The sequence below is a fragment of the Podarcis liolepis genome, assembly GCF_965112155.1.
Source record: "Podarcis liolepis genome assembly, chromosome: 6".
Lineage (NCBI taxonomy): Eukaryota > Metazoa > Chordata > Lepidosauria > Squamata > Lacertidae > Podarcis > Podarcis liolepis.
The window spans coordinates 80,190,196-80,203,282 of NC_139559.1; the positions used below are offsets into that span (position 1 = coordinate 80,190,196).

Sequence of the window (13,087 nt, forward strand, 5' to 3'; positions counted from 1 at the left end):
AAAAATGGTGATTAGCTGTCACTTTCCACTCCACATACACATAAACATGTGCATTTGTCACTTACAACATGATTTCCTACATGGAAATTATATCTGTAGGAAAAGAGTCTTGTGTGAAGTATTCCCAAATGTGTTCATAAAAAGTCACTATTATGTATTTCATCTACAGAGATAGTCCATAAGGGGGAATCACTCTAGTGTTTGTAAAATGATAGTGAGAGGTAATGCTCATGGTATGCCAGACATGAAGATTTCATCCTGGGCATTTGTACTATTCTACTTCATAGTCTTCATGATTATTCTTTCCATGGTTGTGAGGGTCTCATTTAAACAGCATATCTAGCCCAGCAAACATACTGTTAATAGGTACTGAGCAATACAATACAAGTACTGAATCTTTGTAATCACAAATAATTCTTCATGTTTGAAAGGATTGCACTGTATTAAAAGAAGCATGCACATTTTGCTTAAGGCTGAAGACAGATCTAGAAAAAAGGGATCAAAGGGTAAGCTGAAAGGAAGTACTGGAGAAGCTGCTTCTCTACTAGCAGATGGATGGGGCCAGAGTATACTTCTCTTTAATTCTGCAGTTGCAGCAGTTTCCCAACCCTGACAAACTCCCTACTGGTCTTCCCTCCTTCCATTATGTTCTACCTGAAGAGTAGGGAATGTAGCTTCTTCAGCAGTCTTTAATCCTGTGGCAAACTGGGGTCACAGTGTGCTTGCCTTCAGCTCTGCAGTGCCAGGACAACTCCCATGATTCATTGTTAGTCACAGACATGTCAGTTTCCATCACTGCTTTCTCCCACCCAGAACTTCAGAATCCCAATTGTAAGAACTCACAGGCAGAGTTGCAATTGAGACCAATGATGTAGGGATATGCACATGTCAATCTGGATGTGTTAATTAGTATGTCAGTTGTATTATAGTACTGTAGTTATATTTCATTTCCTCGTTTGTGTTGCATTTTAAGTTTTGCAGCATTTCATGGCCTGTCTAGCATGCACTGTCTTTGTCAGAAACAAATGTGAGCTCAAAAAGATCCCGCCAGACACAATATCAATTGTCCAGGGAGTGAGATTTTGCATTAAATAGGACTGGCTCTAATCTGCAGTCAGATTTTAAGACACAGAAGGCTAGAATAAGAAAAATCACATATTGACATACACACCCATAAATCTGAGCCTATGTTCTTGGCTGACATATATGGGGGGTTGGGGTGGATAGAGGGAGAGAGAAAATAAGAAGCAGCTGGGCCACAGAAGGTGTTAGTCACAGAACACAAAACAACTCTTTGCTCAGTGTATGTGGAGGAGAAACCACAAAGTCTCTAGGCAAGTGAGATGTCTTTCCCTCTTGAAGGCAGCTGCTCACATTTCATCATAATTGTTTCAGTTCCCATTAAGCATTTGGGACAGACATTTGATCCTTGGAGATATTCTCTGTATAGATGGGAACCTCAGAGGAACTAAACTGATTGACAATCGTAAGTACAAAAACTATATAATATTTTATCACAGCCCCTAAAATCGCTCCCCTTCTCCATCTCAAAAGATCCCAGATTTTTAGTAGTATTTTTAATGATACTATGACCTATCAAATAATTTAACAACCTCATTTTCAGGAATCATGTTTAGCTATCCACTAAGTTTCTTAGGATTAGGAGACTACAAATACATCTCATGTGAAACAGGATCCCAAGATTTCAATTTTACAATTTAGAGTAGTACAGATAACATACTTCCTGTGTTAGTAATTTTATTAATTATTTATACATGCTATTGATGCAGAAAGTGGTATGATATACAATACGTTGCCAGGGAGTAGATTTACACTAAGCAGCAGCTTTAATGGGAGTGTCAACAGAAACCTTTTTACAAATTAGATGTCTTACACACTTCCCAATATGTAAGTAGAACAGGCACCAATACCTTCTCTAAGTTGTATAGAAGACGAAATTTCAGCATGTGCAGCTTTTCTCAACCTTGCATTACAAACTCAATCTGCTGGAATTCCCTCTTCTACACAACAATCAAAGATGCATAAACCTTTTCTTCTCTTGTATCTGGACACCCAGAGTAAGATTATTATAGACAGGCTCACTAGAAATTAGCAGAAGGCAATATTCTAAATTCCCTTAAGGAGGGTGCAATCATCAGTTCTATAACAGTAACTAAAAGACAGTGGTGGGAACCTCCAATCCAGCTTAATTAGGCCTGCCAGGACTCAGATGTTGGCTCACCAGGCCATTTGGGGCAAACCACATCCACCTTTTCTGGCCCAACATTGTAGGAAAGGTCAAGCATCAAAAAATTATTTGCATCAGCAAGTCAATACAGTGAAAGAAAAGGCATCAAATTCAGAAAGTACTGATTTTTTTATGCAAAGAAAGAATTTGGAACACACTCTGAATTCAAGTTAAGGATGCAAATAAATGATCTTCATTTGCAGAGAGCCACATCTCCCTAGGAAAAATAATAATAATAATAATAATAATAATAATAATAATAATAATAATAATAAATAATTTATTATTTGTACCCCAGCCACTCTGGGCGGCTTCCATAGAAACCAAAAATACACTAAAATATCACAAAATAAAAACTTCCCTGAACAGGGCTGCCTTAAGATGTCTTCTAAATGTCAGGTACTTATTTATTGCTTTGACATCTGGTGGGAGGGCCCTCTGCCTGGTTCCCTGTAGCTTTGCTTCTCGCAATGAGGGAACTGCCAGAAGGCCCTCGGCGCTGGACCTCAGGGGCAGAACGATGGGGGTGGAGACGCTCCTTCAGGTATACTGGGCCGAGGCCGTTTAGGGCTTTAAAGGTCAACACCAACACTTTGAATTGTGCTCGGAAACGTACTGGAAGCCAATGTAGGTCTTTCAAGACTGATGTTATGTGGTCTCGGTGGCTGCTCCCAGTCACCAGTCTAGCTGCCGCATTCTGGATTAGTTGTAGTTTCTGAGTCACCTTCAAAGGTAGCCCCACGTAGAGCGCATTGCAGTAGTGCAAGCGGGAGATAACTAGAGCATGCACCACTCTGGCGAGACAGTCCGCAGGCAGGTAGGGTCTCAGCCTGCGTACCAGGTGGAGTTGGTAGACATCTGCCCTGGATACAGAATTGACCTGTGCCTCCATGGACAGCTGTGAGTCCAAAATGACTCCCAGGCTGTGCACCTGGTCCTTCAGGGGCACAGTTACCCTATTCAGGACCAGGGAGTCCTCCACACCAGCCCGCCCCCTGTCCCCCAAAAACAGTACTTCTGTCTTGTCAGGATTCAACTTCAATCCATTAGCCGCCATCCATCTTCCAACTGCCTCCAGGCACTCACACAGGACCTTCACCGCCTTCACTGGTTCTGATTTGAAAGAGAGGTAGAGCAGGGTATCATCTGCATATTGATGGACACCCAGTCCAAACCCCCTGATGATCTCTCCCAGCGGCTTCATATAGATGTTAAAAAGCATGGGGGAGAGGACGGAACCCTGAGGCACCCCACAAGTGAGAGCCCAGGGGTCTGAACACTCATCCCCCACCACCACTTTCTGAACATGGCCCAGAAGGAAGGAGCGAAACCACTGTATAACAGTGCCCCCAGCTCCCAGCCCCTCTAGACGGTCCAGAAGGATGTTATGGTCGATTGTATCAAAGGCCCCTGAGAGATCCAGCAGAACTAGGAAACAACTCTCACCTTTGTCCCTAGCTCGCCGGAGATCATCAACCAGTGCGACCAAGGCAGTTTCAGTCCCGTGATGAGGCCTGAATCCTGATTGGAAGGGATCCAAATGGTCCGCATCCTCCAGGCGTGCCTGGAGTTGTTCAGCAACCACGCGCTCAATCACCTTGCCCAAGAATGACCACCTCTTTCAGCGGATCTGGGAATGTTCCCTCACAGAGGGAAGCATTCACCACCCCGCAGAGCCCATCGCCCAGCCCTTCCCGGCTTGCTTTTATTAGCCAGGATGGGCAAGGATCAAGGAGACAGGTGGTTGATTTCACGCGTCCAAGCAGCTTGTCCACATCCTCAGGGGTAACGGATTGAAATTGATTCCATGCAACTTGACCAGACAGAGCTCTAGCACTCTCCCGCCCCAGCCCTGCTCCCACGGTGGTGTCTAGCTCCTTCCGAATATGAGTGATTTTATCTGCAAAAAAACTTGCAAAATCGTTGCAGGAGATCTTGGGGTCTTTACAAGGCCCCGGTGGTAAAGGTGGTTCCGTTAAATTGCGAACCTCCTGAAAGAGTCTCCTGCTACTATTTTCTGCAGATGCAATAGAGGCAGTGAAGAAAGTCTTCTTCGCCGTCGCTATTGCCACTTGGTAGGCTCGACGTTGAGCTCTAACCTGTGTCTGGTCAGATTCGGAGTGAGTTTTCTGCCACCGACGCTCTAGCCGTCTCAGCGATTGTTTCATCGCCCTCAGCTCCGAAGAAAACCACGGGGCTGTCCGGGCTCCATGCAATCGGAGAGGGCACTTCGGAGCCAAGGGCGCTTCGGAGCCAAGGGATCCTTCACATCCCTGGTTTTAATTCAAGCCAGGCTGCAAAGAAAGAATAAAAAGTGCACTCCCAATTCCTTCTATTGAACTTAAACCACCTGTCAAAAAAACCCTTGGAAGATGGGGGACCTCAGAATCCACCCCACCCTGATATAGGATGCAAAGAGCACTGCTGCAGCACTAATATTGCTGTGTGTGCTGCTTCTTGTGAGCTTAAAAGCTGAAATAGGTAGCACATGTTGTGGAGATTACACTGCAGTGCTCCTTCCAGCTTTGCCTAAGCACTGGAAGTAAGGCGCATCAGATGTTACATAGCTACTATTGAAGTCCCAGTCTAAGAAGTTATCCTCCTCGCTATATATGGAACAGAGAATTAACATTCCTGTTTACATGTAATGCTAAGACCATGGCTTAGCACAAACAAGCACACATGCCACCTCTTGGGGAGGAGATTGTGGTTTGTCTTTATGCGTCATCTGAATTTAGGTTCATGGTTTAAGCTCTCTCAGACAAACCATGAGCTGTATATCATAGGACAAGCCAAGCAGAAAAGTGAAGTGTGAATTGGCCCTAAAAACACAATCATATTCCCTTGGAAGGAACAATCATTTTTGTTTATCATAGCTTTCAATTCTTGAATTAGAAGCTGATAATGAGTGTTTTAAGTGGTAAGGAAAAACTAACAGCTCTTATTTAAAAGTCCTGTACTAGTGACCAAGTTTTTTAATTTGATGAAAAATAGAAGTTGGGATGTTTGTCATGTTAATACTGATGGAGATATCAAACATTTATTGACCTAGTATTTGTCTCACAATTGTTTTTATCATGCATAAAAATTGGGATAAAGATAGAAAAAAGTAATAAAGAGTAAACTACAGTACCCTGATCCAGATAAGAAGATCCTGGAGATAAATGTTAGGACAGTGGTGTTGTGTGAGCCCCACAGCACCAAGGGCAGGTGGGCACAAGCCCTCGGAGATGGGGCATGCTGGGGGCAGAGGGAGAAGGAGCCTACCACAGTACCCCAGCAGCCCCATATGCCTGGCATGCCAAAGGAAAAACAAGCCTGACTTGGGAGTGGAGCAACTGCTGCTGCCACCCACACCCCAGCCCCGAAGGCCAGCCTGGGCATGGCTTCCCTCAATAAAATAACTATTGGGGGGTGCCTGGTTGTGCCCCCTCAAAAAAATGCACCCAGGGCAATGCCCCCCAAGCTACGCCACTGTGTTAGAAAGCAGGCTTCTGCACACTCATTATGTTTTGGATCAGGACATGCACATACAAATATTAACTGTACTTTCCAATGTGCACCCAAACACAGACATCTCCTATAGGTACTATATTCTTTTATTTTCAATGAGATGCATATTTGGATGTGCATCCACAGTCTAGTACAATTATGAGTGAATACCATTTTTACACATGACTGAAGTTGGATTGGGGCATTGTCTCTGCATTTGGAAAGTTCTGTCTGTCTTGTACAATAATTCATTCTACATGCTAGTGTGAAGAACCCTACAGCTTAGTCACAGGGCAACAAGACAAAAAGTTTAGTTCTACCAAAGAAATAAGTCCAGTAAGAAAATAAGCTTATGTATGTGGAAGCATTTTGTAAGTAACTAGTCAATAGAATTATAATGTTACTAGAGATTTATAGGCTCAGAATAAACAACAGAAAAATTAAAGAAAATCCTGTCCTCCCCCCATTTTTCTAGTGCCCCCCCCAGGTCTTCACATCTCTAAAATTAATAAAACACACTGGTTCATCAATATATTCATATCAGGGACTATAAGGCATATGCAAAGGAGATTTTATCACACTGGGAGATAAACCACCATCCAGAAAATCTGAAAGATGCAGCTCAAGCTCCTCAGTATGCCACAAGCAGCCAGCACATATGGCACACAACGTCACCAAAGTGATCCAAGGCTAATACTTCAGAATGACTGAAGGATTTAGAATCCCTTTCTTTTTAATACACATTTTGAATTTGGTTTTCTTCCAATTCTGATTTAATTATTTGTTGAAAAAGCAAAGCTTTCATAGCGTATCACCACTCAGACATTCCAATATTTTTTACAGAAATGTAAGTCATATATCCTTACTCCACATAACAGATTATATTGGTCAGCTATGACAGCCAATTGACACAGATGGAAATAACTAAGGCTTTGCTTCAGTAGCGTCTTTCTCTGTGAGAGTTAAATTGTCATTGCATGCAATCTTGACTAAGCCTTTTCTAAGTAGACTAGCAAGCGTTGCCGTCATTGCATGAGACAATGGTCTAAAATAAATGCAAGCATACCATAAGGGATACCAAAAAGAAAAATAAATTCAAGGAGCACATTGCTAAAAATATTAAGACAATAAACAAACATGCATGCTGGGAGGGCTCTGCCCCAAGGCTTGCTCTGCTGTCCAACCCCACCACCAGCACTTCCCAACATCAGACCCCTAAAGCTTCCCCTTCCCACCCTATGCAACTACTAAATCTCCTTTTTACCTCCGCAGCCCTATTTTTGAAACCACTTCTCTCCTCTGTTCTGCAGCTGCACTTTGTCCCCAAAACTAGATGACTTTAAAAGGGGATTAGACAAATTTATGAAGGATAAGGCTATCAAGGCTAGTAGGCCACTGCTGGAAAGCTTGCTGGAAATCACAAGTGAGGAGAATGCTGGTGTGCTCAGGTCCTGCTTGCATGCCTTCCATAGGTATCTGAAAAGGTGGAGAGATTTTCCTGCCTGAAAAACTTCCTGCCTTCTTACTATTTGCAACTTCCAATTTACAGTGCAATCTTATGCATGTATACTTGGACCTCATCTACACTATACTGCACTAAAGTAGTATAGACAGTTTTAAGCAGCTAACCACTTTGAACAGTTATGCTTTCCTGAAAAGCAGCCTGAGAACTAAAGTTTAAGGGTGCTGAGAGCTGTTAGGAGGCCCCAATTCCCCTCACAGAACTACAGTTGCAGGAGTTTCCTGGGAAGAGGGACTGATCGCTAAACCACACTGGACTTGTAGCTTGGGGAGCAAAATAGGGGATCTCCTAACAACTCTCATCACTCTCTCAGCAACTACACTTCCCATGATGCTTTTGGAGAAGCCACAGCTGTTTAAAGTGATATAGTGATATAATAGAAAGCCAGTGTCGTGTAGTGGTTAGGATGTCTGGCTAGGACCTGTACAACCAAGGTTCAAATCTCCACTTAGCCATAAAGCTCACTGGGTGACCTTGGGCCAGTCACTCTCAGCTCAACCTACCTCACAGGGTTGTTGTGAAGATCAAATGGGGAGGAGAACTATTTACGCCACCTTGAGCTTGCTGGAGGAAAGGTGGGATATAAATGCAATCAATCAATCAATCAATCAATCAATCAATAATTCTGCTTTAAATACATAGTGCAGATGAGGCCTTAGAAGTAAATCCCACTGAGTTCGATGGGACTTACTTCCAGATAAGTGAGTACAAGATTTAAGGCTTAGTACGCAAGTAACAATTTATTTCTTAAAGGCTGCTTTAAGGTAATAAATTGAACATTGTCTTAAATCACAAATTAATAAATGTATTTTATAGATGCTAAGATTATATTTTAATTATAATTTAGTGCCTTTAGAGCTAAATTACAGTGGTGCCCCGCAAGACGAATGCCTCGCAAGACGGAAAACTCGCTAGACGAAAGAGTTTTCCGTTTTGGAGGTGCTTCGCAAAACAAATTTCCTATGGGCTTGCTTCGCAAGACGACAATGTCTTGCGAGTTCCTGCTGGTTCCCCCCCCCTTTTTCTAAGCCGCTAAGCTGCTTATCAGCTGATCTGATCAGCAGATAAGCCGCTAAAAGCCGCTAATAGCGCTAATCCGCTAATCCGTCAATGGGCTTGCTTCGCAAGACGAAAAAAACGCTAGACGAAGAGAATCACAGAACGGATTCTTTTCGTCTTGCGAGGCACCACTGTACTGTGAGTATATCTAATACTAAGTTTCTTCCCTCCACTGTAGCTTGTGGTTTGGCTCTCTTCGTATATTTATTCAGCAAGCTAGATTAACTGTGTGATGCAATGTGGCTTTAACACGATCATATTGCAGAACACAAGTTGTCAGGTAATTCTGCCTTGAAACAACAGGCTAGCCAACAGTACAATCCTATGTATGTGTCAGAAGAATGTACCAGTGTGGTACTTCCCATCTCTAGTGTGTTTAGTATTGAAGCTTGCCTGAAGCACTTGTTGGTTCCTTTCATTTCTTTGATTGTTAAACTGAAGTGTTAATAAAGAAATTAGAATCTTCTTTAGAAAGGGAACAAACTGTACTTAAGGTCACCCTCAATTTGAGACAGTCCTTCAAGCCCATAATTTGAAAAATTAGTTGCTATTGTGTAATGATTTATCTCCCAAAATAGCACAGTAGCATCTAAAGTAATTGTAAACAGAAGTTCAATATACAACAGAAAACTAAAATAGATTAATATGCAAATAACTGCATATGCATTTGGCATAGTATTTATTATTATTTAAAACACATCCTGACAAAGCACAATTTCTGCAACACAAAAAGACAGGCAGGCACCTAGGGGCCAAAACACTAGTTTATTATTCCATATTTAGCCTCTCCTAACAGCCTTTTAATCAAAGGATAAGGATAAGTATTTGTGGCAAATAGGTATTAAGGTAGCATTTAAATTTTAAAAGGTACATAGATTTATTTACATTATGACCATGTATTACTTATTGTTCAGTAAGAAGCATATTTGAGGGTCAATAACTTTGAATATGGATAAAAAGTGCCCTTTATTTTGTGATTATAACACATATTCATTGTTTATTACAGGGGTGGGAACCTGTGGCCTTGCAAATTATGTTGGAGGACAGCTCACATCAGCCCTAACCAGCAGCACCAGGGTGATGGGATTTGTAGTGCCGCAACATCTGGAGGGCCACATGTTCCCCACCACTGGTTTACAATAAACATTCCACACAACTATATGCACTTAAAGGGAAAATCCCAGTGCTTTTCAGCTCTTCACAGTACCCATTCTAGTCATTCTTATAATAATATAAATAGGGCATTCCAATAAAAAGCAAGCACTTTTACCCCCTTTTTATTTTATGGTAAGGAAATGTATATGTTTAACCCTCTGACTGAAATAAAAGGAGAAGTAGAATTGCTTTGTTTTAGAAGGATTGTGCTTCAGCAATATTACCCAAGCCAGGCCACGACAAAGCAAAAGCACTCAGTGACCCACTATTTTTCAACTCTTTGGCTCACTAAGGGAAAACAATTGCTTCTAATTGCAAAAACCAAAACCTCCATTCAATAAATAAAGAGCAAATGCTTCACATCCTCCTGCTCCATAGCTGTAGTCTATTGACCTGCCAGAAAGGATGCATGTCAGGTGGTACAAAATTACAATATGTTCCTTATGCTAGGGATGAAAGGAAGATGGTAGCTCTATCATAATTAGCACACCTTTTCTGGTAGTGCCACAGTGCTTGGATTGAACCTAAGATATAAAAATGCAACAGTGCTGCAGACAGGAGGTAGATGCAAAAATCCAGTGTCTCGAAAACTGATCCTGGTGTCAAGATTACTGAAGAGGACAGAAAGGTTTCTTTGGAAGTACTACAATGAGGGGAACCTCAAGGGAATATTAGCTATGATTCCTAGATAGATTTCAGCCTGGCATCTTTCGAGTAAACCCTATATGGGAGAAGTGGGGTGGAAGAGCCTGCAGCATAACAGCAAGAATAAAACTCTCATCATCATCATCATCATCATTATTAAAATTTCTATGCTGTCCTTCATAGGCCAAAGATTGCATAATTAGCCAAAGGCCTGGGAGAAGAGGAATGTTTTTGCCAGGCACCTACATTGGGATCTCTACTTCTTACTTTCAAGCGGCTCCTAGAAAATTTATTTGGCACCAAAATTTTGTGAAAATATTTGTGAAAGAGAAAACCCATGAGGAGGCTTCAAGAATAGCCAAGTGCAGAAGTTATCTGTGACCGACCAATGGGGCACTGAAAAGCCACAGCCTTTGCACCTTTACAGAGTGGTAAGCTAAAACAATTCTCATGATCTATGTTGCCCCATTTATGCCAAAATGAATAATTTTTGTTGTCAAATAGCTTTGCATTCTCTTGTTTTCACCTGCTATAATTTATTCTCCAACTATTATTTGTCTAAAAGATTATCAAATTAAATAGATGAGCAAAGCAAGAATGGAAGGTGATAAAACATACTAATTACAGCAATTAATCAGGAGATGAAGAGGAGAAAAGGCTATTCTAAAGATTACCATATAGAAATAGGAAGGGGTCACTAGCATAACAGTTATGTCAGCATATTATATTTATTTAGCCTTTCTCATGTGTGACCTATTGCTATTCAGGTCTCCAAACCAGAATATACCACAGACACATGGTACTCCAGAAAAGTCACAGGCATTCATTATTATGTTCATGGCATCCTTCAAACTAAGGTTGTCAACAAATTGACTTGTTCTTTTTTCAAACAAAGAACAAAGTATTCCATTATTGTCTCGAGCTATTGTATACAGTCGCTGCAACATCTGCAGCTGCCTGCTGCCAATATGTTTTGTCAAGTTTGCATTCCTGTATTCAGAATGCATCCATAATAACTGTCACCCTTCGTTCGTTCACTCACAGGATTGTCACTAAACTAAACACATTCTAAAAGAAGCATGCGCATGCATGCATCCACGAACCCACCCTTCCTTCACTGCAGCTCAATTGTGTGAACAAAGGATTGTAACAGGGAACTGGATACTTGACACTCAAGTTTTTCCTGCTAAAACACGCTGAAAAAGCTACTGTGCTGTGACACAATAAGGCCATCCCTTGCAATGAAATTACTTAGGAGCAGGGACTTTAGGACACAAAACTGGAATGCTTCCTCGGGAAAACGCACAATTAAAAACCTCAGAGCAGGTAAGACAGGCTATAAAAACACCCCATCTTTTTCTTTTTTTGCCTCCAGACAGTGACACTGCAAACCTGTTTCAGGCATCCTCTCCTGTCAAGCACACCAAGCACAGCACAGACAAACAAACAATGTCTCTTATGTGCCCAGGACAGATCTGGGTTACTTAGGGAGAGCAGCTTTGCAGGTGCTTAACCCGTTCTGGGAGGTTTGCCCTGCTAATAATGCTGCAATAACAAAGGCAGAAGAGGGAGGTGCGGGGACGAGAGGAGGAGACGTTCGCCAGAGAACGGGAAGCAAAATGCAACAAAACCATGGGCAACGGACAAAATTCAGCAGCAATGCACACGCATACAATACTTTCCCCTCGCGAGGCCGGCGGAGGGTGAGGAGAGGCAGCCGTGGCGATGAAGCATGCACTGACTCAACGGGAGACAAATAAGCAGGATGGGTTGGGGGGGGGAGTAAAGAAAACGGTCCTTTCGCTCATTCAGCACCAAAGCAGCCCAAGGGAGGCTGTCGCTTCGCCCCTCCCGCCGCCACCGCCACCACCAGCAGCAGCAGCAGCGCCAAGCCCTTGCCCTGCCAACGCCTCCAAGGGGTGCCCCCCGAACGGGCACGCACTCGGGGCCTCCCCTCAGGCCCCGGGCATCCCTTCCCACCCTCCCGCTCCTTCGACCCGGTTCTTTCCCCCCCTCAGCGGAGGCGCCGCCACCCACCCAAGCCAGGGCAGCCGTAGGGCCCATCCCTCAGGGAAGAGACAGAGGCTCACCTCAGGGGAGGCTCCCTCCCAAAGCGGCGAGGGGAGACCGGGGCTGGCGGGGGCGCGCAAAATGGCGGCAAGCGGAGCCTCGCCACCGGGGTAGTGGCAGGGAGGGAAGGAGGGGAAGAGGGTCCCGTCGCCAGCAGCCTGGCGCCCAGCTGCTCCTCGCCTTCCTGGCCCGGCTTGCGTAGTGGCGGCAGAGCCCTGGCTGCGGTTGTCAAGCGGCTTCTCCAATCAGTGCCCGGCAGGCCGGCTCCTCAGGGCCCCGCGGCGCCTGGGCGGGGTGACAGCGCAGCCGCCTGACTGGGAGAGCCAGGGAAAAAGGGGCGGGCGGGCGCAGGGGCGGCGTCCCTCCGGGAGGAATGGCTCGCCCAGCCCATGTCGGGGAGCGGCGCGGGCGGGAGGCGCGACGGGGATCGGGGGTGTCAGCGGCGGAGACGGGCCAATAAGGAGCGAGGGAATCCGGGGTGTGGATTTTCTCTCCTCCTCCTCCTCCTCCGGCAAGATTGCTTCGCATCTGTTTGGGTTTTTTTTCTTAATCGCATCTTACGGAGGGTGTTTTTTTGTCTCCTCCTTCGCATCCTCTTCCCGCCCCAGTAATTCCTAGGGTGGGTGTTTTAAAGGCTGTTCTCCCTTAACATTAATAGTGTCAAACTATTATTATTATTATTGTTATTATTAAAATGGGATACACCACTGTACTGCCCTTTATCCATACATCTCAAGGCAGTTCGCAACATAAACAATGAAAGATAAAAACACCAAAAACAAGAATAAAAACAATAACAAAATTCATATTTAATGCTGTATTATTTTTAACACTTGATTGGGAGCCGCCCAGAGTGGCTGGGGAAACTCAGCCAGATGGGCGGGGTAGAAATAATA

General features: G+C 43.8%; 1 protein-coding gene across 5 annotated transcripts in view; it reads right to left on the reverse strand.

Annotated features, from left to right (window-relative positions):
* WDR47 (WD repeat domain 47) overlaps positions 1-12,608 on the reverse strand; it is a 37,732-nt gene extending 25,124 nt beyond the window's left edge. Inside the window, exons 1-2 of one of the 5 annotated variants that reach the window (XM_083509960.1) lie at positions 12,212-12,522; positions 7,766-7,826 (exon numbers count right to left, since the gene is read on the reverse strand). The gene's annotated coding sequence lies outside the window, so the exon portion shown is untranslated. Of the gene's footprint in view, positions 1-7,765; positions 7,827-12,211 lie in introns of all 5 variants that reach the window. The other 4 variants (XM_083509959.1, XM_083509958.1, XM_083509961.1 and 1 more) reach the window with 4 other exon arrangements.
* Between the last annotated feature and the right edge of the window lie 479 nt (positions 12,609-13,087).